Below are 17,161 nucleotides of genomic sequence, written 5' to 3'. Positions count from 1 at the left end.
TGCTAGGAATGTGCATGTGTGTTGTGGTAACTATTTTCCTCCATTCGTGGGCTTTTCAAAGGAGAAAACATTAAATTGATCTTTAGGGAAAAAAATATAAAGAAAATCTCCTTAAAAACTAATTTTCTAGACCAAATACCAGAGTATTTTTGGGGAGGGGGTGTAAGGGGGTTAACACTGCCGTAGCAGTTACTTTTTTTTTTTTTTAAAGCATAATTCTTTACAAATACATGCAGTGTGGGAGGAAGGAAGGACTTGTGGTTTTGGCACTTGATTGGTAAGCTCACAAGAGCTAGATTCTGTTTCCAGCTCTGCCACAGACTGTTCATAGATGCTATCACAGTGAAAATAATAAATAATAATAGTTATAAGAACTTCTGCAAATTATTATCATCTTTCTCTGCTTGTAAAAAGGGAGTAAAAACAGTACTTTCCTCCTAGTGCATGATTTTTAATGTGCTGGTGTGTTAAGACTGAAGATGCCCAATCTGGTGCTGTGCAGGGATCCTCCAGCAGCTGATACCTGGGGCAGCCCACGGCATGTGAGCCCTGGTGCCTTGGCCAGCCCAGGTGGCTGTTTCTGGGGGAGGGCTCACTTGGCTCTAGTGCTGAGACACAATGTTACGGCAGGCTGACATCAGTGAAGGGATTAAACAGCATTATCACAATGGAAATTAATTTCTGAGGGGGTTCCTTCAAGTAATAATGTTTCTTTCTGGAATTTAAAAGGTGATGAGATTGATAGGAGATGTCATAATGGGTGTTAAAGTGGTCAATTCAGCATTTTTAGCTAAAAATATTTTCTGTGCAACAGAATCAGTGGGGGCTCTGGTGTCTCGTGCTTCTTCCAGCTACCTGGCTAGGCATATGCACTGTGATTCCAAGTGAACATACAAGCTATGGATGAAGAAAATTCCTCCCTGTTGAAGGGAAGGGTAGGGGTTTATAATAACATTGTGGTTTAACCCAGCAGGCAGCCAAAACCAGGACAAATAATTATCACGAAAAAAAGCTTTGGGAATGATGATAGTCATCTACGACTGCACCATTACACTTAAAAATTTTTTGGGTAATCAACACAAAAGGTTTAATTACCATAAACACTTCTCCCTGGATTAGCTTTGCTTCCATTAAAGTACATTTTTTTCAGAAAAAGAACCCTGTTTTTCCACTGATTTTAGAGAAGACAACATTGGGCCAACAATGACTGCCTTTGAAATTTCTTCCCCAAAGTTCCCCATCTATGGGACTCTCCATGGACTGTTACTTCCTACTTTACCTTCAGTAAAACACTTTGCTCTAAATTTTCTCCTGCCTTTGTCTCTTAATAGATCATCTTCGTTAAGAAAACACTGTTTTATAAATGGCAGTGATGAAAAAAGTGCCAAGTGGATTTTCTAGTGAACCAAATCTCTGAAGAAAAATGAAATTGTAATAAAAAGGTATCCCCACTACATTCATGAAAATGAAGTTGTTTTTTCTTTTCTTTGTGAACAAATGCTTCCTCAGTATTTGGAGCTTGTAATTCCCCTGCATTTATAACCTTGTTTTTTTTCTCTTTGTTGATTTGTTTTTTGTTTTTGTTTGTTTGTTTTTGTTGGTGGTGTTTGTTTGTTTTCAGACATTGATGTAGAATAAATCCCTTTCTTGATTTCTTTTAGCTATTGGGTATTGTCCACAGAGTCCATCAAAACACATTTGATTCTTAGTGTCCTTAAAAAAAAGTGCTTAAATAATCTAACTCTTGACTTTCATGTGTAACTTTAAGTACTTAAATAGCTGTAATGCTAATCTTTTTACCATTACTATTCCATTTCATAGACGATAAGTTCACAAAAAATCACTATGATATCTGCTTACCTGCATGAGTTAGACCATAGAGCTCTAGCCAACTTATTCCTGCATTAGGCTTAAGGATTTCTGCTAGAATTGAGATATTCCTTTTAACAAGATATTGAGTATTGACTTAAAGATCCCTAATTATGTAAAATTTAACACAGCCTTGAAAAATCTGATTCACAGGATGATTACTCTAACTGTTATAAATGTGTCTGATTGAACTTTGTCAGTTACAGAGTGTTTTTTATTTATTATTCTAAAGTCAGGGCTTAATAATCTAATGTACCTTATAACAGCAAATTTCTAAAAACAAACAAACAAACAAACAAACAAACAAAAAAACTAGACAAAGCTGCCTTACTACCAAGTGCACTGTTTATTGAGGAAGGTGGCATTCTGCAACAGGACTAGAATCCAAATTTAGCCTTATTGGTAGTTTTAGACTATAGATATGCCTATTGCTGACAAATAAATAAAGTCCAAGTCTACTGTCTAACGGTCTGAGAAAAGATATAATAGGACATGATACCTGGCAGAGCAGAAGTAGGTGAGGGATTGAGATGGGGAAGAGAAGAGATTTAATGTTCATTTTTGAAGTTACATGTTTTTGAGTGCATACTATTTACTGCAGTCTCATTTTGCATTAAATTTGTATAGTTTAACTTCAGTCAATTGGCATGGGAATGGCGGTCAGGGCTGAAAAGAGAGTGGAACTGATTCATATTCACCATAGATCTCACATGCTGAGCAGTGTCTGGTCTTTGATTTTGTAGACTCCTCAAGATATTTGATATTAGGCTGCAAGTCACGAAATGTACTGTTGTAACTTGTACAAGATCCTAAATAATTTTAAATTGGCTTGTGTTCAGTTCTTATGATTTTTTAGGCTTCCTTTTTTCTAATGTACATAAATTATTCTTCCCAATCCCATTAATGTTAAATATGCTTACTGATTGTCTTCCAAGAACCTTTTATTTAAACAGAGTCTACCTGAGATAAATGACTTTTATTTTTTTGTTTTAAACTTACAACACCTGAATAAAAGACCTTTGGGGCTTGCTGTCTTTGTATTATGATTTATTTGTTGATGTCAAATGATTGCACTATGTAGCAGGTCTACTTTTCTCCCTCGTGTACTAATACAGCTGCTATTATCTGTCCTCTTATTGAGAAATCCTCCCCAACAGAGCTGAGAGCAGAACCCTGAGCAGTTTCCCGCCTACCTCTTCAGATCCTGGTGCCTATCAAAACACCTCAGGAAGACTCAGTTTCACTGGGAGACTTGTAAGAAGTGAGGGAACTGCTAGGAGTTCCAGTGCTTACTGCTGCAGTAGCACTGACTGGAACATCAACTCTCCATCCATTCCTGCCCACCCTTATTGCTCCTGTTTTTCAGGCAATTTGCCCCTGCACAATCCTTGGTCCTATCTCTGCACAGCTATGATATTTCATAAAAGCTACAGATTGTAAGGGCATGCCATGGTTGCTGGCCAATATCAGTCACTCCAGACCCTGCAGACCAGCAGTGTGGGAATGGGTAATATCAACCATCCATATAAAGGGTCAGTGGAATAGGGAGCTACGAGCTTTGTCCTCCTCATACATGAAACAAACCTGCTCCTTTCCAATGACAAACAAATCCTTTCGTGAAAGTTTTCACTTGTATATTGACTGGATTTTCACTTGTATATCCTTGACTCCCAGAAAAAGCAAATATAAAAGCATCACTCACTAGTCAATGTTCTACTCTATTCTTCCAAAATTCCTTTTCTGTCATTTGCTTTTGCCCGATGAGGATACTTTGTGAGCTTCAGGATCCAGGCTTTTGCAACTATCATCATTTTAGGATCACATTTAGTTAGCTTAATGTAGATGATAACAGAAAGTTATAAGTTTCTAAATAGGCAATTTCTGTGATAGAACTTAAATACAAACTATGTATGTGGTGGTCTGAATATGTGCTAATCCTATAGCTGAGCAGGTTTGTTCTTTTAACAAATCTGAATTAACATTATACACCTTTTATGCAGATCAGAGATGAGACACTTTGTGGGAGAAGGCAGATTTAAGAAATACTTTTGGCAAATAGGCAACCAGTTACAAGTAAAATATTTTATCGTGCATAGCTGCATATTTAATACAGAAAGGAAAGTGAGGTACAACAGAAAGCTCTTAAGTTAGAGAAAGCAGAATAATATGGAATTTGGGACTGTAAAAACCTTTAAGCCAAAATTCTCAAAGGTTCATTTGTTCAGCAAAAAACCTGGACATGATCTGAACTCAGACAAGAACAGTCCTGCGGCATATTTGCCACTGGTGATACACAGGCCAGTTCAAAGGGGTATATGCTGCTGCAGCAGGATGCTCTGCCTAGAATGGGGAGAACAACTCGACCAGTGCCTGATTTGCAAAGCTATCAGTGGTAAATGAACAGGGGTGTCATGCTGCTTTTGGTGTTGAACAATGCTGAAACCAGACTGACTCATCAATCCCAAAGTTAAACATCCTGATAGTGAGATAAGATAAGGTAGACCCGGTAAAATACCCGGATAAAGGACCAAACAGGTGATACTACTGATAACTGTTTATCTAAACTGCTGAGCTGACAGAGCTGGCCTGGAGCTGATATGACAGTTATATATAAAAGCCCAGTCCCAAATTTTAACACCAGGGTCTTCTGATGTATCCCTTGTTGGGGTAGATGTGTGGAGATCTGTCCCTCGACTGGGGGTGCCCCACAAGGTTATTTCTTGAGGCTGAGTAAAAGAGATTTGTCCACTGTCGTTGGTATGAGTGAGTGAGTACAACATCAATCTCTACTTAAAAATTTGGCTTGCTAGATATAATAAAATTGCTTTAATACAATTGCTTTTAATATAATTTCTTCAATATTGCTTCATATTGCACTATATTATAATAGTTGTTATAGTTTCTATACTCTGCAGTAAATAATTCTGATTAAGACCTTTTTGTCTAATCATTATCATGATAAACCAGATATATTTATAAAAATATATCTGGTTTCCCATTCTTAATTCTGCAGGACAAAGTTGAAGAGATGTTCCATTACACCTGTATAATGCTTTACACATAATTAATTGATAAAGTCTGGGGCTAAGATTGGATCCAGCCACACATTGGCTTCTCTCTGAGAAGGAGTTTGGAAAGCAAGGGGGTCCTTTCTGCACCTCTTAACTCTATGTGAGGGCTTCTTTAAAGAACTCTGTCTGAAACTCCCGTTCTGCCTGCAACAAGTGCACAACACAGAACTAGAAATACCACTAGCTCCCACAACTATGTCCACTACTGAGGCTGAAAATTACTGGAAAGTGAGACAAAAGGTCTGTGAAGCCCTAGAGCTATTTTGCCCACCTCTAAATCAAAACAAGATTATTTATTATTTCCTAATTACTGTTTATATGTCTGTGGTAGTGCCAAATGTCCCAGACAAAAAGATTTGTAAATATAACTCTTATTCAACTGTAACAGTAGATTACTATTATTGTCTTGTAATTGGCTGCCCAACCTATAATACCCAACGTACATAAGTAGAATCATAGAATATGTTGAATTGAAATGGACTGATAAGGGTCAAGTTCAGCTCCCTGCTCCTCACAGGACTACCTAAAACTAAACTATATGACTAAGACCATTGTTCAGATGCTCCTTGAACGCTCTCAGGCTTGGTGCCATGTCCACCTTCCTGGAGAACCTGTTCCAGTGAATGATCAGCCTCTTGGTGACCTTTTCGTAATGTCTAATCTGAACTTTCCCTGACTCAGCTTCACTCCATTTCCTTGTGTCCCACCACTGGTCACCAGAGAGAGGAGCGCAGCACCTCCCACTACAGTGTTCACACATTCACGTGTGACTCCATGCTGGGACTTTCTAGCTTTCTTCACTGTGGCTTTACTACCGCAGGCCTCCTAAGTGACCTTAGTCCCCTCTGTGGGAGGAAGTGAGCTGTGATTGATGCCAGGAAATCACCTTTGGATACCGTGCTGGACTCAGTTACTTCAGTCCTGGGCCACTTAGGAAACAGTTGCCATCTGCTCCCTGAGTCCCATATCCACCCTGTCTCTGACCAAGGCTTTAGTCTTGTGGCTCTAGGTCATAAGAAGTTTTATCATGTACCTTATCAGATAATTGAGTATAGCCTTTTGTAAGAGTTGCATCAGGTAATATTTACAAATGCATGTAATCCCCAAAAGGAATTTGTCTCTACCTGAAGCAGCTGGTATTGAAGAACTTGCTATCACAAAATTATTTCCTTTAAGAATATGTAAGCTGTTTCACTCTAAGGTTATTTAATATCATAAAATAAGGGTGTCTCAGAGAACTGGGAAGGGAGGAGAGAGTGAAATGGAAAATTTGAGCAGACTACAAGTTATTAATTTTTAGGAGATACTTTTCATGCTGTCCCTACCCATCCAAAAGAATGTAGGTGTGGAAAACGAAATGCTCTTTCACCTAAAAGACTAGAAGTTAAATCCTTAAATTATCACTGAAAATTTATAATATATTTCTCTACAAAGTGCAGAAGCAATATAAAAGCCGTAAACTATAATCCTGTCCATTTCTAATGCGCCCCTTAAAATACACTTTGACTCTTTTTTTTCCCTCTCGAGTGACTGTATAAATTACACAGCAGTAAAGGTATTGTCTTGATTTTTTTTTTAATCTTCTTGCATGTGAATTTCCATTAAATGTTCCTTCTTCATGTAAAGGAAGAAGCTTGGCTGCCTTTTGCCCACAGCTAAACTTTTAAGGTCTGCAATTCTTTTACTGATTAAAGATGTTTCTTCATCTTCTTGATACATTCTCTCTTTGGATAAGGAGAGCAGAATCTCCACATAAAGAGACAGAGAAAGACCAGATGAACAGTGTGCAGGATTTTTTTTTTTCTTATTGGTCATTGGTAAGTTTTCTGCCATTAGTTAAGAAAAAGGAGATGGAAAAGTTTTACTAAATCATCCAGTCCAGCTCCTCCTCTGTGCTACACTTCATATTCCCCATGCTACACTTCATATTTTTTGCTCAGAAAAAAATTTAAAGAGTTTGCATTTGTTCCCATATAAGTTTATTTCATACCACTGTTTCATGCTTTAACTTCCACTCAGGGAATCCTAAATAATTTCTGTCCATCCTTTCCATTGTACTTGCCAGATATTTGTAGGGTGTTATGTTTTCCCGCAAGCCACTGTGTCGCCAGTTTTTCTCTCCATGGCACAGTAGGGCTGTTAGACCCATCTACAGTTACGGCTGCCATTCCTTCTTGTTAGTCTTGCTCCATGCTGATATGTCGACCTTTGACCATTTGGACAGAATTTTTAGTCTCTACATTAATGTCTTGAGCTTATTTTGTTGGAGAGTATAGAACAGCACAAGTCAGCCTTCCCCAAAACTGGGATTAAGGGGGAAAACAGAGAAAGAAAATACATTCTTTTCTCTTGAGAAGCTGTAACAGACACATGCCTTGCAGCACACACTTGACTTTCAGTTTCTTGGTAAAGTGCCCTCTAGAACTAGGCACGTCCTTTTTGTCATCCCTTGACAACCCTGTCAAACTATGGGGAAAAAAAATCCACTACTTACACAGGTTTAAAAGACCCTTCTTATGCTGATTACATTCTTCAAAATTTCTACCTTAATTCAACAGGCTCAACAACAACAGAGATCTTACAAAACCTTGCCTCCTCTGACTGGCTAAGATTACTTTAAGGGAGTTGAAAAGGTAGAAAAAGCCTCTATAGTTTTTGTCCCAGCAGTTCATCCCTTTGTGGGCCTGAATATCTTGCATGACAGCAGGAAAGTGGGCTCTTGTGTGTTCTCAGCATTCGCTTTGCTTTGACATTTGTAGGAGGCAAAGAGGCATGGCCTGACTAATGGTGAGAGATGAGGACGGTGGGAAGTGCTAAGAGAAGACTAAAAGAAGGAAGTGGTATGAGCCAAAAGAGAAGCTTAAGGAGCATGGAGCAAGGATTATGGACTAAGAGAAGAAGTGTCAGGCAGTGGATGGAGGAGAGTAAAAGAGATAGGGGAGGCAGGTGCTGTGGCAAGCAGAAGACCAAAACAGAGATCAGACAAGCAGAGGTAAACATGAGCCAGGATGTGAGTATGAAAAAATACACTGTTGACAGATCATACAGCTACAGGCTGTATCATCATGAATATTCACAAAGGCACCAAGCTAAAATTGCACTGGCATTTCCTACCACTTGAATGCTTGATTTTGCAATCTGAACATTCTTTTAACATAAATTTTTAAATGTAACTCTCTGTAGATATATAATCCAGAGTTATGTATTTAGATTGTGTTGTGTACATATAATCATGCTTAGGTTCTTTCTATGGAAATGCAATGATCCAACTTGCTTCAGGCTCCAGCCTTGAGCTCTTTTCACGTGTACATAGCCTCAGTCTTATTTGATCAGCATGTAATCACTCTGTCATTCTTCTCTGAATTCCTTCTAAATTACTAAGGAGGTGCCCAAGACTGAATATAATAATTTGTCCATGGTCAGACCAGAGCTATAGGGAAATAATGCTACACTATATGTCTTCTTGCATAGTTGATACTTCCGTCAGCTACACTCTTTTGCTGCTATACTACACTACAAATTCAAATCTAATTACATGTTCTGCATCATACCTCTGTTTCATTAGTGCTTCCCTGCTGGCTTCTCCATGCTGCTCTGAGTGTTTCTACATAGAAAACAATCCTCTCTTTGTAAAGGTGGGATGGGGGTGGGAGTAAACAGAAGAACACAAATAATAATTCAGACAAAGCAGCAGAAGTTGATCTACTATACCAGAAGTTGTTCTACTGGTTGACTCTACAAGTGGTTCCACCACTCTCCAAGTCAAAAAGGAAGTCTAGAGGATAAAAAAGCCAGTTTAGCTTAAAGGGAAATTCAATCTTCTGTAAAGATTATAACAAATACTCGTCCATATTTCTTTTTCAGTAGGTATCTATCTAAACCTATCTATCTGCCGACACAAAGAAATAGAAAGACAACAGCAGTGACAATAGGTTAGGAAGTATACAAATTTGAGGTGGAGAGCAAAAGAACTCGGAAGAAAATGGGTCAGGGCAGTTAAAAGGTAAGAAGAAGAATATGTTAGGAATATTGAAGGCAAACAGAATCAAAATGACAGTGTTGATTGATTACTAAAAAATCTGACCACTGGAGAAAGAGCAAAAGTGCTAAATATGTGTGTATGGTTTATGTTCGAGGGAAAAAAATGTGATAGTACTATATATTAATTGAAACTTTCCACTTTAAGAGTGAGGAAGAGTGATGATAAACAGAGCTACCAGAATTAATCATTTTCAAATCAGCAAGTCCAACTAACATGTATATAATAACAACTTTTAAATAGTTGGCTAGGAAACACTGGGCGAAAAATAGTAGTCTAAAATAAAGCTAATACTGTACTAACAAATCAGAGAACTCCTGAGTCTTTGCAACCATCAGTTAGCTTGATCTACTGCTTATAATGCTTTTAGCAATTTCTTGAGTGTGATGTAGAAGTTATACATTTTAGATGGTGCAGAGACTGAAAGAAAATAAATAACACAGAATATAGGCCATTGGTACAGAATGACCTAGTAAGCTAGTTGTGGTGAACCAAAATGTTTCAGGATGGGAAAACTCAATGTTGTGAACACAAGAACAAGGAAAGTAATCCATAAAGAATTGAGGTCATGGTCTGAAATAGTCTTAGATGGTTGAGTGGGATAGTCAGCCTAATATGAGTTGTAATAGTGATGTTGTAGACAAAAAGTCATTTTAGAAATCTTTGTTTGCCAAAGGTAAATTACCACTGCACTAGAATTACTGTGCCCAGTTCTGCTGCTCATGAACTATCAGAGAGAAGAAGAGTTCAGGGTTCCTAGAATATTAAGATATATGGGATAACACAAAGAATTTTATTTGATATAAATATATATATATGAGAACAAAATTTGATAATAAAAGGTTTCTCAGTCTAGCAGACATAACACAGTCTAATGGCTGGAAGGAGATCCTAAACAAATTCCATGAGAAATATGGAACATGTTTTGAACATTAGAATAAAGTGCCAAGTGTTGTGGTATAGCTTCTATCACAGGAATTACTTTTATCGGGGTTGGATGCCTTAGTAAACCACAGCTGTTGGAGATGAAGCAAGAATTAAATCAGAAAAAATACTTAAGCCTGTATTGCTGTTGTATATTAGATAATCACTTATTTAATGCTGTTCTTAAATTCCAGGAATATTTTACCCTGGATGCACAAATATTAATATTTCCAAGTTTAACATTTATATGTGATTTTTGCTTTTGTGCCTCTGACTGCAAAAACTGGTAACAGAGAATATTTATATTCCTGTGGTAACTCTGAAATGTAATAATTAAAACACATTAAAACAAAAATATAGGCATGATTCAGGCATTTATTAGATGGACTGTCCCAGACCCTAGGAGGCTTGGTGAACTAAAAGTTTGAAATCAAGTCAAGTTGTTGCTTGAGCACGCGCCTCTAGAGTTTCTGAGTTTTAAGCACTGATTGTTACCTCTTGAAGTTGCATGATTGTTTTTGTTTTTTGTTTGTTTGTTTGTTTTTTGCATTTAAAATGTTTTTCTTTCCTTTATATGAAAAAAATCTGGTTGAACTTCCAGTAGTTCAGCAAAACTGGTGAGACTAAGCTTATCTGTAAATTTTAGCCCATATGTAGTCCTGTGATGAAAATGCCCATAATTATACAGGAAGTACATTCACATAAATAAACACAAGGAAAATGTATTGAGAAAGATTTCCATTTACTCTTGTTTGAGGCATAACAATATTAGCTACAATGATTATAGGCAAACTCACATGTTATTCACTTAATAAGCACATATACATAATTTGATACCCAGTAAATAGCAGCACAAACACTTTCAGAAGCATCTCTAACACAAGGTCATGCATATCAGACAGGCACATCACAGTGCCCTCTGTGAAACCCCGATCAGCTGTTTCTTTTTGTGAGACCAAAAGTCTCTCAGTGTCTCATTCTTGTCTCTGTAGCAACTCTTTGTATCTCATAGATGCTACAAAAAACAAACAAACATAAATGAGAGTAAATCTAACCAATTCTCTATCCAGTTCAAGTATAACTATTCAGTTAAATCAGACACAAGCTAAAAAACTAGTGACACCAATGTTCTGTATTTGACAAATGTAGGAATGTTCATATCAGCAGGACACCATAAATGTGCCTGTTTCAGGGCACTTCTAGGAAACAAGTGTTTCCTCCTACAATAGGAGGGTGATGACCCACTGAAAATAACCTATGTGAAGCATACACATCAAACCAGTTATTCAACATGCTGTTGCTATTTTCTTTGACGTTGGGTGCTGCACAGGCCTTACAACCCTGAGCACTCCTGAGTGTATCTGTTCCTCCCCTCTGAAAGGTTGTGTGCAAATCCTGTTGGGGTGGGGCACCAGAGATAAAGACACTGCAACTTGAAAATGGTGCCAGCTGCTGAGCTGGCATCACATGCTTGAGATGAGTGTCCAGAAGCAAGTTATCGACCTTTTGCTCTTCATACTTAAATATGTTTTAAGACACTGTGATTGTACTCAAGTGTGTGTGCCCCAGATGCTTTGGGGTCGTGGCTGTAACATGGTTCAAGAGCACATTCAAATGTCACTCATTTATACATGTAAAAGGTGGGGGCTGTCAGCTGCTGGACTGCTGCTGTTCTTTGCAGAGGCAGATGCCCATATGATGGGGCTGAGGTTTGTACTTTTCTCTCTGTCTTCAGAGGAATGTAGCACATGACTACTGACCAAGGATTTTGCAAGTCTGGGCCCTCCTGCACCAACACCACTGGTCAGTTTCCTGTAAATCCTGAACAAAGAATCCACACATCACAACCCTATCCCTTGTGAAGGCCTTTACGAATTCATTCCAGGATCCTATAAAGATGGTAAGATCCAATTTTTGCTTATGAAAAACCCAAGGCAGAAACCTAAATTTAGTCCTTTTACTCCCAGACCCAGGTTATCTCTCTCCCAGCATGGGGGGAAGTACAGAAACACACAAGCCTTCACCAATTCCTACTCAGAAGCTGATGAGTTTTGGGTGGAACTGGCCACACAGCGGGTGCGGCCATGGCACTGACATAAAAGAAGCTGATTCAGCTCATTCCCAGATAATTTTCACTGTCTTTCCCTGCTGGAATTTGTGGGAGGGCTAGACCAACAATAGCAGCATCAGATCTTCCTCCAGCTCTTTGGGTTGCAGTGAGGAGCAAAAGAAGAGTGGTAACTCCTGCACTGGTGGGAGTGGCTTGGGGAGCTCCACAGGAAGGATTAGTGTTGGAGCTGTGTCGGGCATGGTGGCCTCCCCTCCTGCTATGGTTACTCAGCTCTTTCACAACGCTCCTAATGGTCTTGCCTCCCGAGACTGGAGCAAGGCTTGCAGCTACTTAGTGACCAGTCTAAATAGCAGTCTTGCAGAACCACAAATTAGATTAGAGCAAGCTCCAAAATGCTGACAGATCTGTGCCTACAGTCTCCAAGACTGGCTCTGACCATTCAGGGAATAAGCAACTGTGAATAATAATCTTTGGGAAAAATCAGCGTCAAAATTCTTACTGTTTGTCTCTGAGTCAAGCAATCAGCTTCCGAGTTCTCTTCCACTAGAGTCCTAAGAAATCTGCAGGCAGCTGTGATGCCTGAGAGTCATCTGTGAAAAGAAAAGCAACATAAAAGTTGAAGTTAGGGATAGATGGTTGGTTCATAGTATGCATATGAAGATGCATTTGAGTGATTAATAAAGAAAGATTAAGTCAAAAGGATGAGAGTTAGAAGAAGCCACTAATTACAATAGCTCTGTACTCTTAGTGCTGAAAATAGGTTTGATGAACTCTGAATCTGTTTCTGTGAATTGAGAGAAGATATAGCAGCACTGTGACTAAAGTAGGTAAAAACATGATATTAAAATTAAAAAGGAAGAGGAAGAGTTAACCAATCTAATAACAAAGTCCAGTATTTTGTGAGGTTGTTTTCTGAGGCGGGTAATAGGGGACACACTTCATGCAGTTCTTTTTTGGGTTCTGGTTCTTTTGTACTGCTGTACAGCTGAGTCTGCAAGCACAGATCATGCTGTGCTTACAGACTCAGCTGCCTTGTTTTCTTTTTTATTCTAGTGGCTGAACTGCATTAAATAAGCCCAAGTAATGCGCATTTTCCTTTCTATTGCTTGTTCATGTAGGCAACTGTTAAAGATGCTAAGGGATTGTTATATTACTCTGAAGAAGAGATTATTTACATGCTCATAAACAGAAATAGGTCTGAAGGAATATTATTATTAAATCGTCATTGGCATGATGGCTAAATTCAGTAACACTGTTTTATAGAGCACATCTTTATGTTCCTAGATAGTCCTACAGTGACCGTACAGACCTTTGTAGTTGACAACTTTCTCAGTTCAAAAAGTTTGCAAAGCTTCAGTATATGGAAGACCTGTCAGTCCAGTCTAGCAGGACTAAATGCATTAAATTATTTATGAGTAAACTCTGCTTCCTTCTAAAACTGGGGTGTGAGAATTGTTCCCAGAGGGAGTTTGTTTTCTAATTCCATTTCTTCAGTTAACATTAGTATATTGTCTCACATAAAACAGTAATTTACTGTATTTATTGCTTTTATTGTTTGTAAGGAGCTGTAGCTTAGCTTTTTGTTTTGCTTTAAGCAGGTTGTGAGACAAAATATGCTTTTTAATGTCAAAGAGCTGGTTGAAACACACACATTGTTTAAAATAAGTCATAATTTATATTTGACATTCAAACAATTATTTTTTTTTTAAGTTTCTTAAGACATTTGCTCAGACAAACAAATAAAAGCAGAAAAGGATGGAAAGAAATGTGCCACTGAAGGTGCCACTTTGCCAGCATGTCACCCTCTTCAATGACCAGGCATCTGTGTCTGTTGTTATCCATTTTGTCCTATGTGATCTGTTCTACATTCACGTCTGTGTACATAAACACGTTTTGGGCTGCTGTGCTCCACAGCAGGCACTTACATCTCCTCAATGCTCAGCCATTCCAGGAACCTCATCCTCAAGAGAAATGGAGATACTGACTATCTTTGATCAAATTGGAACAAAACTAACTTCTAGAAAACCACAAAGAACTAAAAACATGCATTCACTCAGCACCATACAAGCCCCTGTTGTTGAGTATAGGTCTGACACTGACTGGTTTACAGCTGCTGTAGGGATGGCACAGGCTAGGGCCTGGTGGCACAGAGACATGGGTTTTGTGCCACCCACAGCAGAAGTTTCATGCTGTGGCACATTTCTGTTGGACATCGGATGTTGGAAGGAGCTGGTCTGTAAGCAGTGGGAACAGCTGGATTGCTGTCCTCCTGGCAGCTTGGTCAGCTGTGTTGGACCTCTAGCAGAGTGGTGATCCAGAAACGCTAACCAGTAGCACAAGACAAGGTGGCAATCTGCTGACACTGGGGCACAAGTAGGTGCCCTGTCTGTGAAGCACCTCATATCCCTGTGTGACAGGAACAGGTGCTGTCTCCACCAAACAGGGATCATCCCTGTGAGTGCTCCAAGCTGCTGCAGACCTGCTCTTGCTGCAGCATGGCAATGCACTGGCTGACTTCCTTCTTCCTCACTTGGGTTCCCCCTGGGAACCTACTTGATACAGGTGTCTGGGCTTAGAAGTTCTCATGGTGACAAAAGCTGTGCAAATCTTACATTTGGCACTTTCAAAAGGACTCCATTACTTCAACTTGCTTTGTTTTGAATGCAAAGAAAGATGTTCAAGGTGCTGTCACAAGTTAGTTATCCCATTAGAGGAATAGTTTCTTCTGCTGTTCCATATTGCCCTTAGTTCCACTCCCTAGCTATCATATTCAAGATTAAGTGTGAAGCATAATAGCCACTAACTTAGTTAGTGCCTGCAGATTTGTCTTGTCAGGGGAATAGTTATTAGCTTGGTTTCATTTGAAAGATTATAACTTGGTCTCTCAACTGGCAGAATTTTCTCATTAAAGCCCAAGTAATAATAGTCAGTACAAAAAAAAAAGTAACTGTACTATTTAGTGATATTGCTGCCCAGGCTTGTGACAGAAACTACAACTAATGACTGATTCTTTCTTATAATTCAAAATTAAATATTTTATTTTTAGGGCCTCTAGTAATTTATAAGTGTGGCTCTTGCCATGAGAAGTCTGAAAATGAAGTATGCTGTGCTTAATATAGTAATTTTCAAATATTTTTTTAAAGAAAGAAAGAAAAAAAAAGAAAAAAATCCTAAAGCAGAAAACAGTTTTCTACAAAGAGTGAAAAATTATTTTGAAACATTGTGTATTGACAAATAAACTGAAATTAAAAAAAAAAAGTCAATCTCTGGGGTCTTGCTTGGACAGCTATTTTGTGTTTATATGTGAATCTCAAATACTAATTAAGTATTTGCACTGAGAGTGGACTTGAAGTAAGAAAAGCACTAAAGTTTGAAAGTGAAACAGTAAGTCTAACCTTTGACCAGGTGTAGTATCTGTACTTCAAAAAGTGTTTAAATGAATGATGAAAGACATAGAAAAACATACTGAAATTTTCCAGGATAAGGCATGAAGGAAACTTCATTTGCTTGCTTTAAGGGAGAGAAAGAAACTATAGTCTATAAGTCCATACATGGAGGAGAGGGTCTCATTTAAATAATATAAGTCAATAAACTAAACTGAATAAAGCAAAATAAAATAAAACACAACAAAGTAGAACTGAAAGCTGGAGTTACACTAAATCAGGTCAGGGACATTTTAAAGAGTGATGGTATTTAAACACTGGAACAACTTACCTAGGAGTGCAGTGAATCCTTCAACATTGGAAGTGTTTAAATCAAGACAGACATCTTCAGAAAGATATACTATCTTCACACAGCAGTTATAGCCTGGCACAGCTAGTACTGAGTGTTCTGTGGGCAGAATTATGCAGAAAGACAAAACAAAGCTTGTAATGGTTTCTTCTGGCTTTAAGCTCTATTTTTTGGAGATACACTTTCCCTATTTCTAACATTTATTTAGCAAGTATCATTATGGTTACAAGACATATGTAGGCAAAGCTCAGACTGAAGTTTAAAAAAGATAGGTGGGGAGATTGCGATTAATCATGTAACTCTGGGTGTGTATTCATATCACACAAGTAACAAACCCAGTTGCTTAAACTGAGAGGCTGGGATGAAAAGAGGGAAACTCCATCCAATGGCAGCTGATGGTAGTCATCACGCTCTCTATTGCCCACACAGGTGGCTCCAGAGACATGCCTCCATAGGTTAGCTGTTGTTTCCTGACAAAGTCCCTAAAAAGAAGGAAATCCCACCCTTTTCCCTGTCCCAGATACTGTATTTTTCTACTGGCAATTAATTAAAGAGACAAGGTAATTTTCTACTGGGTCAGTTCCTTTTTATGGCTTACAGTGCAGTTGCAGGAATTTTGGCACAGCATGAGCAAAGGGGTATGGGACTTTGGAGGAGCAGAACAGTGCAGCACAGTGGGTCCAGCCTTTGTGCACCATCCCAGACTTGGACAGTTACATGCAGGTCCAGAAACTTCATTCTTAGGGGTTCACATCTGGAGGTGTGATCACAGTTTCTCTTTATTTCTGGGGATTAAGTAGGGGTATAGAGCCATGCTTATCCCACAAGCTTCATGAGATTTTATCAGATCATAAGAAAGCATAAAGTGCCAGCTTAATTTTCCAGCAGTCAACAGAGAAAAAACCTTATTTTTTGAGTTTCTTAAAGCATCCCATGATCTGGGACCTTCTACGGTTCAAAATGGCTGGATGGGTAGAAAGGAGGTGAGAGACAAGTACAGACTCCATTGTTATCATGCAATTTTCTGTGCTTAAGATGTACCTTCATCAGAAATTAAAATAAAACTCCTGCTGCTCTGAAGAAGCTGATAGCAATATTTGTCTGGGCATTTTAGAACAGATAAGATTCTTGAGGTTTCTGTGTCTTCTACATCCATAAAGAGATGTAAGTGCTACCTCTCAATTGAAATTAATGAGAATTAGGCACCCAAATGTATTTGTGGATTTGAACCCTTATGTTCTAATTACTGTGGCAATTAAATATGTGGAAAAACAGGTTCAGCTGGTGGAATCTTGTCTACACCAAAGCCTGGTGAAATATTTATGTTAATTTTCTTTCTAGACATGGCTTGAGTTTGCACTGATGACTGCGCAAAACCTTTCTTGATTGTAGAGGACATGTACAATATGGAAGGCCCTGAAACTAAACCTTGTGCACTTGGTTTAGAAAAGGTTA

The 17,161-nt window shown here is 38.5% G+C and overlaps 1 long non-coding RNA gene across 1 annotated transcript; it reads right to left on the bottom strand.

The window, feature by feature from the left end:
- Nucleotides 1-10,626: 10,626 nt before the first annotated feature.
- Nucleotides 10,627-16,864, bottom strand: LOC128801357 (uncharacterized). The gene is made up of 3 exons (XR_008435180.1): nucleotides 15,689-16,864; nucleotides 12,474-12,564; nucleotides 10,627-10,918 (listed from the first exon to the last, which is right to left on the bottom strand). It is a non-coding gene; the product is annotated as an uncharacterized LOC128801357 (long non-coding RNA).
- Nucleotides 16,865-17,161: the final 297 nt, after the last annotated feature.

Source organism: Vidua chalybeata, chromosome 1 (genome assembly GCF_026979565.1).
Source record: "Vidua chalybeata isolate OUT-0048 chromosome 1, bVidCha1 merged haplotype, whole genome shotgun sequence".
Lineage (NCBI taxonomy): Eukaryota > Metazoa > Chordata > Aves > Passeriformes > Viduidae > Vidua > Vidua chalybeata.
Note: the sequence above shows the minus strand (reverse complement) of the source record. Positions and strands in the feature narration are given on the sequence as shown.